This window comes from Ascaphus truei, chromosome 2, assembly GCF_040206685.1.
Source record: "Ascaphus truei isolate aAscTru1 chromosome 2, aAscTru1.hap1, whole genome shotgun sequence".
Taxonomy (NCBI): Eukaryota; Metazoa; Chordata; class Amphibia; order Anura; family Ascaphidae; genus Ascaphus; species Ascaphus truei.
Window position 1 is genome coordinate 258755404 of NC_134484.1, and position 13112 is coordinate 258768515.

At 43.6% G+C, this 13112-nt stretch overlaps 1 protein-coding gene across 2 annotated transcripts in view; it reads left to right on the forward strand.

The window, feature by feature from the left end:
- Positions 1–13112, forward strand: part of ADCY2 (adenylate cyclase 2) — a 1451375-nt gene that overhangs the window by 1190423 nt on the left and 247840 nt on the right. The window lies entirely within an intron of this gene.

Genomic DNA, 13112 nt, shown 5'->3' on the forward strand with positions numbered 1-13112 from the left:
GGCCCGCCTTTACAAATTCAAAGATGTCTTTATCCAAGGACAATGTTTGACAATGCTTATAGAATATATCACATATTAACCGGGATTGCCGATTATAAGTTGTAATAAACAATGGACTTATATCACTGTTATTGGAAAAAGATTTAAGCTTATCTTTACGACTCCATGGTTTCTTCTTTTTAATAAGTGTATTTCTATCAATAGAGTTCGCAGAATCAAAGGCAGATTGAATGTCAGTATTGCTATAGCCTCTGGCTATGAATCTCTCAGCCAGTTCCCTTGACTGTTCAAGGAAGTTATCATTGTCAGAGCACAATCTCTTAAGCCTGATAAACTGAGCATTGGGGATACTTTTGACAAGTGAACATGGATGGCAACTTTGAGCACAAAGTAGGGTATTTCTGGAATTGGGTTTTCTGAAAATGTCTGTTTGAATGGTCATATTATCATCAATGTACAGGAGTAGGTCTAGGTAATTAATTTGATTTATATTGTGCTCATATGTGAACCGGATATTTAGATCATTTTTATTTAATATGTCAATAAATGATATGAGTGATGCTTCATCACAATCCCATATCATTATGAGATCATCAATATATCTCTTAAAGAATATAATATTGGAACGAAATAAATTATTACTAATGTAATAATGATAAATGTGCTGTGCTTCCCATAAACCCATAAATAAATTTGCGTAAGAAGGTGCAAAACTCGTGCCCATTGCAGTACCTAAATTCTGTAAATAAAATTGTGAATCGAATAAAAAATAATTGTGAGTTAATAAAAAGGTGATAGATTCCAAAAGAAATGTGCAAAGTGAAATAGAAAATTCTGATAAATCCAAAAAGTGACTTATGGCCAAAAGGCCGTGATCGTGATGTATGATTGAATATAGTGAGATCACATCAAGTGTGACTCACCTATATTGTTTTTTCCAGACCAAGGCCTGTAAACCGACCATAAGATCCGATGAATCTTTAATGAATGATGGTAAACGACATACCAATGTTTGCAAAAAGCTGTCCACATACCGCGATAACCCATCTCCCAAAGATCCTATGCTCTCTACTATAGGGCATCCTGGAGGGTCCACCAGCGATTTATGAATCTTTGGGAGTTGGTGGAATACCGGAATCACGGGATGTGGACAGCTCAAATAATCACATTCTTTTTTATCAATGACACACAAAATGTTACCAAACTCAGTCAGTTCATTAAGTTGAAAGCTAAATTTAGATGTTGGATCTCCTTTAAGAAGTTGATAATTAGTTCTATCCCCTAATTGTCTAAGTGCCTCACGTTTATATTGTTCAGTGGATAATACCACAAGGGCACCTCCCTTGTCTGCATTTCTAAATATAATATCATGTCTTTTTTTCAGATAGTTTAATTGTTGAACCTCTATGTGTTGGTGCAGACACTGGAATGGGAACAGTACATTTTTACAGGGGAATACACATTTGGGTGCTGAAGCAGGGTAAAAACACATTACTGGACCGCAGTCCAGTTAACCCCTTGCCTCCTAAGTGAGGTCAGGGGGTGGCCATTTGGGGTGCAACCCCTTTAATACCGGGCCAAAAAATCCCTCCCATGACACTTCCCCTGCTCAATGGGTGCCTTGTGACCCAGCTGCCAACCCTGGCACTGGGACACTACTGGCATCCTTGAAGCACTTGATAAGTCCTGAGGGGTTGGCCTGGCAAAATTATCCTCTGGCATTGTCCAGTACACTGTCATTGCCACATTGGATTGTGAAGTCCAGATCCTGTTGAGCAGGGCTCCCATGTGGCTGCCGGGCATTCTCCTTTGCCCCCCTCTGCCCCCCACCCAGTGCCTGGTGAATCAAGACCACAGTGAAGGGGCACCTCTGCAGACCAGGCTGCATGTTGCCCAGAGACTGGCATGTCTCTGTACCAGCTCCATTCAAACCAGGTAAAACAACCCCCTCCCGCAAACCCTGTCCCTCCCCCCACTCAGAAAAGGCTCCGGCACTTTGCCGGAATCGCGGCTCTTCCGCCACTACGGGCGAGCTCCGGATGACTGCCGCAACAGCACCCGGCTTCGGCACAGGGTCGCCGGCATAGATCGTTGGGCTCCGGTCATCGCTGAGGATCGTCGACTCCTCCAAACAATGCAAAACACCCACCTTCCACACACCCCGACCCTCCCCCCAAATCAAATCTGCTCCGGCATCTTTCCGGAATCGCAGCTTCTCCTACGCCGCCGCCGTCTGCATCCCACGTCAGGGGAGCACTTCCACTGTCCGGACCATATAAGGTCGGGCCAGGGGTACCACAGCATCTTGCTGTAGCAAGCCGACCGCTTGCCGAGCACCGCTGCTGATGGCCGGGAAAGATCTTCTCCGGCCGCCGCTCCGCTGTTCTCCGCTGGGATCAGATGGATGGCCGCCGCTCTCCGCCAATGTAGCCCGGCCAGATTCTCCAGGGGACGTCCCGCAAGGGTTGTCGCCCCGGCTGGGCGGGAGCCATCGGAGAATGCCACTAAACGGGTCACCTTTTCCACAGCTCATGAGCGCTGGCCCTGAGGGGCTTCTTCGCCCGACCGCGCACGGTCTGGGCATCGGGCTTTGGTGTGGCCCGCTTTGTTGCAGTGGTAACACCGCCGCTTCTGACGGAACTCCGCCGCCATTGGATCACCTCCCGCAAGAGGCTGCTGAACCAAAGGCGGAGTTGTTCGAGCGCCAGGCTCATTCCGGAGCTTCGCCGCCGCCGGGGAACTTCCTCCCGCAAGAGGCTGCTGAGTCCCGAGCGGAGTTGCTCAAGCGCCGGGCTCAGGGAGGGGGTAAGCGGGTCGGGACATCGCCAGCTTCTGGAGCTCATTCCGCTCCGCCTGGGACCACGTCTCTCCCCACGCAGACATCAGTGCTAGCTCTTCCAGGGAAAATGGACTGGCCAATGCAACGGCCGATACCTCTCCTGCTGCAAGAATCCCGTGGTCTCTGAGATCACCCGCTCCCTCTGCAAGTCTCTGCCGTCCCGGAGCTGGGTCCATTCCCTGCTCTCCGGGCGGTTTGATGGTTACAGCAGCTGCAGCTGTGGATCGTAGCTCAGCCTGCCGGGTTTCGTGTTCTCCGATCGCCGTTTCTCTCTCAGCTCTACCGGCTGCAGGTTCCCACTCGGACTTGAAACATTCCTCCGGTCTCGATGTCCGGCTCCAGTCACACGGATGGCCGGCATTTGCGTTCTGGAGGCAATGCTTCTCACAAGTAGAGGAACAGTGAGGTGGTGCCATATCTTGTGATGCTGATGCTTTATTTCATTTCAGTTTATTATGTGGATTTGATTGTTTGTTTTTTCATGCTTAATGCTAATAAAAGGTTTGCGATTGGTGTTCGTTTGTAGTTAATGTTGTATTATGTTAGCTAATGCGTTTTATGGTTATTTCAGATATTGTTAGAATTTCTTTCTTTCTATTTTACTGTTTAAATTCATTAATGTTGTAGTAATTAATTGTTTTGATTGGTTAGTGTTACTATTCATTTTGAGTTGGTTTAGGAATTTATTGGTTTGATTGGTTAATGGTTTAATTAATTCATTGTTGATGTTGTTATTGCTTGTATTGATTGGATTAGCTGGCTACTGTTTTTATTTAGTGAAGTGTGTTTTTTTGGAGTTTAGTTCTTGGATTTAGTGACGTAATCTTAAAGAAAAATTAAGCACAGCCATTCTGGTTGGCTGGCATCATTCCCTTTAATATGACGTCATTAAATCCAAGATGGCCGGTGTCACAAGGTATTTCAGCCAATCAGAGTGTGGAATTGGTTCCCACGATCTGATTGGCTGAAATACCATGTGACGCCGGCTTCATGGCTCCTCTTAAAGGCAAATGATGCACAGCCATTCTGATTGGCTGGCATCATTCCCTTTAAGTGACGTCATGTCAAAAAAAAAATTAAAGTCGGAACATGGTTTTAACAGCGAATCAGGTGGCTGTTAACCATTTGGAGGCTAAATGTGACATCACAAGCCCTATTTAAGGCTGTGACTCCTCATTTGAGCCCAAGAAGACGACGAGACAACATCGGTTGGGATCTACCATGGGGCTTTTTTGATTACAACATGAAGATAGAAGATTAAGAAGATCAATAAATGGTTACAGATGAAGATAGAAGAAGGTGATTAAAGAAAGAAAAAAAGAATATTTGGGTACCTGATCCGGATCTTCATGGCGGATGGCATCAGATGCTGTTGGAGGGCTTCAAGGTACGTGAGCTTCCTGTTACCCCGGGAGTAGGAGGGCCACCGCTTCTAATGGTAAGTAATATATTGAATGTTTGTAAATGTCTCTTTTTACAGGTTTATTCATTGGATGTGTTTTTTCATTTTTGGGGGGAGGCACATTGACTGATAATATATTAATCTGTACCACTTTAGGGTACAGATTAATACATTATTATGACAATATTTGGGGGCATTTCTGGCTTGGTATTGCTGTTGCTTTTTTTCATTTCAGTTTATTATGTGGATTTCATTGTTTCTTTTTTCATGCTTAATTCTAATAAAAGGTTTGCGATTGGTGTTCGTTTGTAGTTAATGTTGTATTATGTTAGCTAATGCGTTTTATGGTTATTTCAGATATTGTTAGAATTTCTTTCTTTGTATTTTAATGTTTACATTCATTAATGTTGTAGTAATTAATTGTTTTGATTGGTTAGTGTTACTATTCATTTTGAGTTGGTTTTGGAATTAATTGGTTTGATTGGTTAATGGTTTAATGAATTCATTGTTGATGTTGTTATTGCTTGAATTCGTTGAATTAGCTGGCTACTGTTTTTATTTATTGAAGTGTGTTTTTTTGGAGTTTACTTTTGTTTTATTATTGTTTTATTATTGTGTGTCTTGTGTATTAATGTATTCTAATTAGGGTGCCCATTGAGTGCTATAGAGGCTTATCATGCCCATATTATTATATGGGTGTGATGTACCACTATACTACTCAATGGGTACAGGGTGGGTATAGTCAGTCAGGGGTGGGTGGTTAGGCCTCCCGGGTTTGTATTGGGTCAGGATGGGTTAACCCCTTAATGACTATAGTGGTTAGTAACCGCTAAGGTGATTAAGGGGTTAGGGGCCATTAGAATGTCTTTATTATGTACTGTATACTGTATATGCTTTCTTGCTACGGAGGACAGAGGGACCTGCTGTTGTGGCAAGTATAACTGTATTTATTTACTTATTTTTGTATGCTAATGCAGTGTTTAATATTGGGCAAATAATCTATTATCCATATCTGGATAATAGTTATTTTGCCTATTACTGTACTGTATGGGTTTGGGCGGAGGGGGGGGGGCGTGTATTGATGTTTATTAAAATATTTATTAATATACATTTCTTTCATAGTGTAGATGTGCAGGGGGTCTCTGGAGCTGAACCATATTGGTTTTATGTCCAGGGACCCCCTGCTTCCCGATATACAGGCACCTTTATGGGGTGCCGGTATCCCTCTACATTGAAATGTCCCACGTCACGTGAACGGGACATTTCCTTGCATAGGAGATACCGGCACCCCATAAAGGTGTTAAAACCATGTTCCAACTTTAATTATGGTCAATGGTAGGATCCTCCTGGCTGGCGCGACCCTTTCTCACCGCCATTAATTGTAGGACCCTGTTGGGGTCAAGCGAGGGGGTTCCTTAAATCTAGGGGCAAAATGAATTTTATTTCTGGGTGCCCTAGAACAAAAGTTCCCACGCCAATTGGCCGTGAATTTGACCGAGGCCCTAGTTCCCACGCCAATTGCGCGATCAAAGCTCTTTTCTGACAATGTTGCCACTCTTGCGGTTTTGCGGTCTGGCAGGCTGCCAGCTCGTCTCCGGAGATCGGCTTCCAGGAATCCCCATTGAAATGCATTACTCCATTCACTTTCAATGGGGAACCGCCACTCCTCCTCTCGAGCGCCACCTGCAGGTCTTCTACAGAAACGGGCCCAAATCGCCGGAATCTCCATAGGATTGTATTGAGCCCCCATGGCGACCTATGGCGAAACTGAAAAATGGAGCCTGAAAAGGTGGGAAAAGGGACAAAGGGCCATAAACACAGAATTAACATTATCCCTTTCCCTCCCGCATAGATCCCAGTGTATATGTTGGTGCAGACACTGGAATGGTAACAATACTGCACCGACACACTTTATTCGAGCAAATACCCAGTATGTACCTGGCAGATACCTGGAATGCGCCGCTCCTCACCTCTGACAAGCCCCGTTGCGTTTGCCTTCCCAGCCTGGGTTCATGCCTGGCTGACGGGCGGCTGATCTGTTAAATGATAATGATTAGGATTTAATAGGCTGCAATGCTTCGCGTGTCTACCAGATGGCATAAATTCATGAATTGTAATGCAGTATATATATATATACTGTGCAGTATTGCAGCCAGCGGGAATAAAATGCTTCAATCCCTGCCTTGAAAATACCTCAATGCACTCGGGCAGAAAACAGTCACAAACCTCAATACACCCGGGTATACCCGAATTCATGGGACTAGCCGAGCTCGAATAAAGTGTGTCGCCAGTGTACATCTTTACAGGGGAATACACATTTGGGTGCTGAAGCAGGGTAAAAACACATTACTGGACCGCAGTCCAGTTAACCCCTTGCCTCCCAAGTGAGGTCAGAGGGTGGCCATATGGGGTGCAACCCCTTTAATACCGGGCCAAACCCCCTCTCCCATGACAGAGATACACTTCATTGTATCCTTGTTAAAATGTGACATTGATGTCGTCCGCTACATGTGCCAGATGAGTCTCAGTTGCTGCGCGTTCACCCTTGCGTTCCCTGATCATGGACCACCGAGTGCGTGCTGATGACGTCACTCTGAGACTCGCTACACACTCCCTGGCTGGCAGCAAAACTTGACTCCTCCCACATGGATTAGCTCCTCCCTATGCATTTCGTGACTGCACGTCCCTTCCTCAGGGGAAGTGGAGCCTTACAATCCCTTGTGTTATTTATACATAAAAAATTAACCTCTCCGTTGCCATAAATGGAAGTTATAAATAATGCTATAATAAACTACCCATGCTTCCTTCAGCCCACATAATAGATCCAAATTTCTGTGGATCTATAGGGGTTAATTGCAAACCTCTGGAGCTAGGTAGAGAAATTGCATATAATACATAAAAACATTTAAAAACATAAATAAACAAACACGGTTGGACTACAGTACATCTTGCTAGACCAATAATGTACAAATTAAACAGAAAAGGAAAAATTGTACCACAGATATTGTGACCCTTTTAATCTTTCGGTCAGTGTGGAGCCCAGGAGCAGGGGAGCTGCAGGACTCCATACTGCACTGTGAGCTGGGACCATGTGACCGGAGCAGGAGAAGAAGCTTTCTCGATTGTTTATATTTTCAAATAAATTGCATAATATGGTTTTGGCTGTTATTTATATTTGTATGTGGGACAGACATTGGTAATGTTTGGAAATAATATAAAAGTTTGGGGAGAATATTCATCTTAACCAGGGTTACACGCCCTATCCAGGCAATACAGTGAGAATTCCAAACTTGTAGATCTTTTCTAATCTTAGATAAAGGTCGGGATAGTTATATTTATATAATGAGTCCCTAGTAAGGTATATCCCCAAATACTTCAGATGGGTCTTTTTCCACCTATAGTCAGAATGTAATTTAAGAACAGCGACCTCCCTTTCCATTAGCATTAAATTTAGCACTTCTGATTTTCCTACATTAACTTTATACCCAGACAATTCCCCAAACCTCCAGAGAGTGGATTGTAAATTCAGGAAAGCTGTCAATGGGTTAGCTATAGTAAGGATAATATCATCCGCAAAAAGTGATAATTTGTAACACTCATCTTTTACACAGGCGACACGTTTTATCCGAGCACGGCTAGCACCGCAAGACGGGGGATGCCCCGGCATGCTAGCCGCACTCCCTCAGCGTGCCGCGCATCACCGATGCGCGGTCACGCGTCATCGGGTGCCTGCGCCCCCTGCACGCGCATCCAGGGCTCCCCGAGGGAGCCCTGGTGTCCCGCGATGTGGGGGACGGCGGTAGGGGGTTCCGGGGGACCCGGCGGACCCGGCAGCGGGAGGGAGAAAGCCCCGATCGGAGGGCGCTCCTCCGCAGCTTCGGCACGCGCCCGGCACCCTCCGGCGCGCGCCAGGTTACTGCTGCGGCCGAGAACGGGCAAATGCTCGAATAAACTCGGCCGCAGCAGTATATTAATCCCTTGTATATTTGGGTAAACTCTGATTGTTGCCGCAAGGGGTTCATTTGTCAGGGCGAAAAGAAGAGGAAAAGGGGGGCAACCCTGTCTAGTCCCATTCTTAATTGTTATCAGATTCCTCTCCCCCCCGGGATCATCAAAGTGGCTGTTGGCGTCTGGTAGAGGGCCCGAAACCCTTGTAAAATTAAACCCTGAAAATCCAAATACCTCCAACACCCTATCTAAAAAATCCCATCTTATCTTATCAAAGCCTTCTCCACATCCAGGCTCAACAACATTGCTTTCATCTTAGATTTATGTATCTGATCCATCACATTAATAATTTTCCTTGTGTTATCCGACGCCTGGCGTTCACTCACAAAACCTACCTGGTGATATTGGATTAATCTATGGAGCATTGGGTTCATCCTGTTGGCCAAAATATTACTATACAATTTAAGATCTGTATTGAGCAATGAGATTGGTCTGTAGCTACCACAACATAAAGGGTCCTTACCATCTTTAGGGATCACCACTATATTGGCTTTCGTGATCTGAGGGGCTATTTGTTTTCCGCTAAGAAAATCATTGAATAAATCTACTAAACATGGTCATAAGATTCCTATAAAATTTTTGTAATACAGATTTGAGAAACCATCTGGGCCCGGAGCCTTTGACGGCTTCAGTGAGCAAACCGGCCTTACTAACTCTTATCGGGTTATTTTTGCATTTAAAACTTTGTAGTCTTCCTCCGATAGTTTTGGGAGGTTACAATCTCTAAGGTAGGCCTCAATCTGGTTCAGGACTGGGACTTTAGCATTCAGAGTTTAATTGTCGAGATCATAGAGATCCATATAAAATTTAGCAAATTCCTCTGCTAGCTTTGAGGGGTTATAAATCACTTCTCCACCTTTTAACCTAATAGCAGGGACTAATGCTCTTGACCGGATCCCTCTAAGTTTATTAGCAAATAAACGGTCCGCCTTATCTCCCTTATCATAATATGTTTGTTTGGTTCACTTAAGAGCTTTCTCTACATCCTCTAATTGCACTCTCTTAAGGTCCTCCAATGCCTGGGTCAGGATTTTATAAATTTTCTTCGATGGATTTTTTTAATGTGATTGTTCTAATTTTCTGTGTGAAGCTATTGAGATAAGCTGTCCTCTGATCGTGGTCTTATGTACCTTCCATAGTGTTGATGTTGATTCTACGGAGCCATTGTTGATATGGAAATAATTTGACGGAGTCTCTAATTTGTGAGCCAATCTCTTGGTAATTCGTAATGAGTTGTTCATCCTCCAATGGAATGATTGACTCCTTGCAAAAGGGGGATCGAACAGAATTGCCACAGGGCATGGTCTGACCATGAGATAGGCACTATATCTGAGTGGATCAATACCTCCAGGATACCCGGGGATACAAATATATTGTAAATTCTGTAGTACGAATCATGTGGGGGGAATAAAAGGAGCAAACCCTCTGTCCTTTATGTGGACTATGCCAAGCACCCCATAAACCGTATTCTTTAAGTAGCAGTCTAAATTTCTTGGCAACACTATAGGTCATAGCAGAGTGTGCTTGATCTGAGTGGGAGGACTTATCCACATCCTGGTCTGGTACCATATTAAAATCACAATATCAATTATCAATATCAAATATCAGTAGTTGCACTTGGCTAGCTTCCATGAATTCCAGTGTTTCCCTTAAAAAATCAATTTGTCCCTCGTTGGGTGCGTATATATCACTAATGTGATATGTTGTCCTGCGAGAAGCCCGTGAACCACTAGGGATCTCCCCCCTTGATCTCTCTTAACCTTCAATACCTGGAATGGAATGCCCCATTTAATCAGTATTGCAACCCCTCTTTTTTGCTAGTAAAGGAAGAGTAGAATGCTAGTAAAGGAAGAGGGTATGCCCCGCTGAAAGTGTTTGGGGTTCCTGATTATCAAAATGCGTCTCTTGCAAGAAAACAATATCTGCTTTCAAGTTTCTGAATTCTTTTAGGGCCAGTCTACGTTTACCATTACTTTTAAGACCTTTAACATTCAGGGATACTAACTTCAATGGAACTTGACTTGTCATTTCCGATATCGTGTTTCTCTCTCATGTGAAAGTTGTGAACTAAAGACGTTAATGGTTGTAGGAAACAAATGGGGATAAAAAATGAAGGAAAGGAAATTTCCCCCTCTGGGGACTTGGGGAAAAACAAAAATTAAACTAGAAAGTAAGATGAGTGTAACCAGCCACTCATCCCATATTTGCGGCCAAACCCTACGTGGCCTGGCCTGGAAGGCATATGGCCTTGCTGGGGTTATCTGACATCAGACATGCAGGGCTCCCAGAACCTGCACACCCTTCCTTTATCTGCTCACTCTCCCCGGATCGCACGTTCACTGTTGTCTACTTAGAATATAAAATGGCCTATAGGAAATATTAATCCCTGACAACCATGGGACAGATAAACATATACAATATTTTCATGTTAACGTGTGCTTATAGGGATAGGCTTCCCGGGTAGGAATACAAATATAAAAACCTGGGTTCCTATTTTATCTCTAAGTGTTCAATGTCTATTAACCTTAAATTTTTGATTGCTCTTGGCTTCTCCATGAGGTTTGGTGTCCCCTGTGTCTAAAAACAAAAGGACCCCAGCCTTTCAAAGTCTTTGGGTCAAAGCCCCCTCACTCATTGCCGGGTTGTTCAATCCGTGTGTTATCCGGTTACATCCACCGAACAGTTGTAGTAGACAGCACCCATGTGGCTGGCAGTAGAGTCCAAATTGTATATAAAAGAGAACCTATAATAGATTGGAAAAAATATACAGGGAGACAGGGAGAGAAAAGAGAAAACAAATATGGCTACACATCCAGGGTATCTTTCCTGGGTTGCTGCTGGCTGCCGGATTACCAGTCAAGGAGATGGCCGCGAACCCGACGAGAGTCCCACAACATCACAGTCGGTCTTAAATCTTTTATCTTTGGGCAACCGCACCCTCAGCTGATCGATCATCATCCGTGTTATCTTCTCGAGGTCTTTGGTTCTGGTCAGATCCTTTCCCCGGGGTCAGACCCAGCGCCGACAGAAAAGATGCTGATTCCTTGGGTTAGCGGATCGAGATATGTCTGCCTTCATGGTTTACCATCAGGTGGAACGGAAAGGCCCACCGGTAGCGAATACTCTTTTCCTGGAGTACTGCCATTACAGGTCGCAGCCCCCTCTTCCTCTCAATTGTCACCCTGGACAGATCCTGGAAAATCTGGATGGAGTTGTTTTCAAATTCAATGGAGCCTCTGTTTCTGCAGCCTTAAATAATCATTTCCTTGGTTGCATATTGGTGGAGTCTCAGAACTACATCTCTGCTTCTTTTAGGGTCATCAAATCTCGGACCTAAGGCTCTATGGGCGCTATCCATCAAAAGATCGCCATCTTGTAGCTGGGGGTCAATTGACATAAACAGTCTCTTAATATATGGCTGGAGGGCTTCTGCAGTATCCGAATTAGGGACATGACAGATTCGTAGATTCTGCCTCCACTCCCTGTTCTCCATGTTGTCTATGCCGTCCCTCATAGGTCTTATCTCATAATTGAGACGCAGGACCTCATCGTCAGTATTTACCTGATTTTGTAGGGACATGTCCATCTTATTTCCAAGTTCTGTAGTTCTTTTAGCCAGTAAGGAAACTTCTGTTTTAAATTCCCTTACAGCTCTATCCAGAGTTGACTGAAAGCCTGCTTGCTTTTCTTTGAGCATGTTCTGGAGGTCTTGCCTTGTGATTACTGTGCAACCTTCAGCCATATCCAGTTCACTGTTGGAAGCAGAGCTCCCTCCTGCCCCTTCCTCTGCAGAGTTTCTAAGGGTTGCTTTTCTATCAGGGATATCCACCTCAGGTCCAGCAGCTTGCCTCTCTACTTTATTTACCTATATGAGCGCGCGCTCAGCGGCACCAACTTAGTTTTTTTTCCCTTCAGCCAACGCTGGTTGCCCGCAGCTGAAGGGGGTGAGATCGGCGGTCCCTGGCTTCTAGGTTCTCTTGTTAGCCATCCCTGCTTGTTCACCTGGACTCTGGGGTGTCCAGCGGGACTGATCAGTGCGGCGATCAAGGGTTATAATTGAATATGTTGGCGGAGTGCACGGAGATTCTTTATCTTGTGTGCATCCGTGTGACATCACGAGCGCCCCCCCTAAATGCACATTTTTTTAATGATCACATTACTTCATAATCAAAAACCTTGTGAATTGTATTTCAAAATGCACTAAACTGAAATAAATAAGTTTTGTGATTTTTAAATGAATGTTTGAACATCTTTTCCAGTTTTATACGGGTATATTTTGTTGGGGTTAATTTTAGAAAAAAAACTGTCAAATACATTTGCCTTTGAAGACTTTGTACAGTATTTCCTTTCAATTGATTGTTGAATCCATATAAAATATTACATATAACACTAGGAAATTAAAGTATTCATATAAAAAAATTTTTTATTTCTCTTGATAATGAATCTATTCATTCATGGTCATCATTTCTACCTTTGAGAGCCAGAAGAACCCAACAAATATAACATTTTCAATAATATTTTTCTGGAGTATTACAACATAAAAATACAAGAAAACATAAGAAGATTATGTACTATTGTGTTTTTCAGTAGATCAATTTTCTAGGCTTGCATGTGCTACTGTAGAAGTCTAAACTTGTAGTTTCTATTTACATGATGTAAAACAGTCATTATGACGTTTACCAACTTTCTTAAAAAAAGATTTTTTTTGTGGTTTTCTTAAATTGTACAAAAAAAACCCCCAAAACAGGAAAGTACTTACTTTAAATGAGCCACTAATCATATCAATAATAGGAGGAACATCTAGATATTTTTTTTGCTTTCATGCAGTAAGAAAGAGAGTAAGCTATTTACTTACAGTATTTC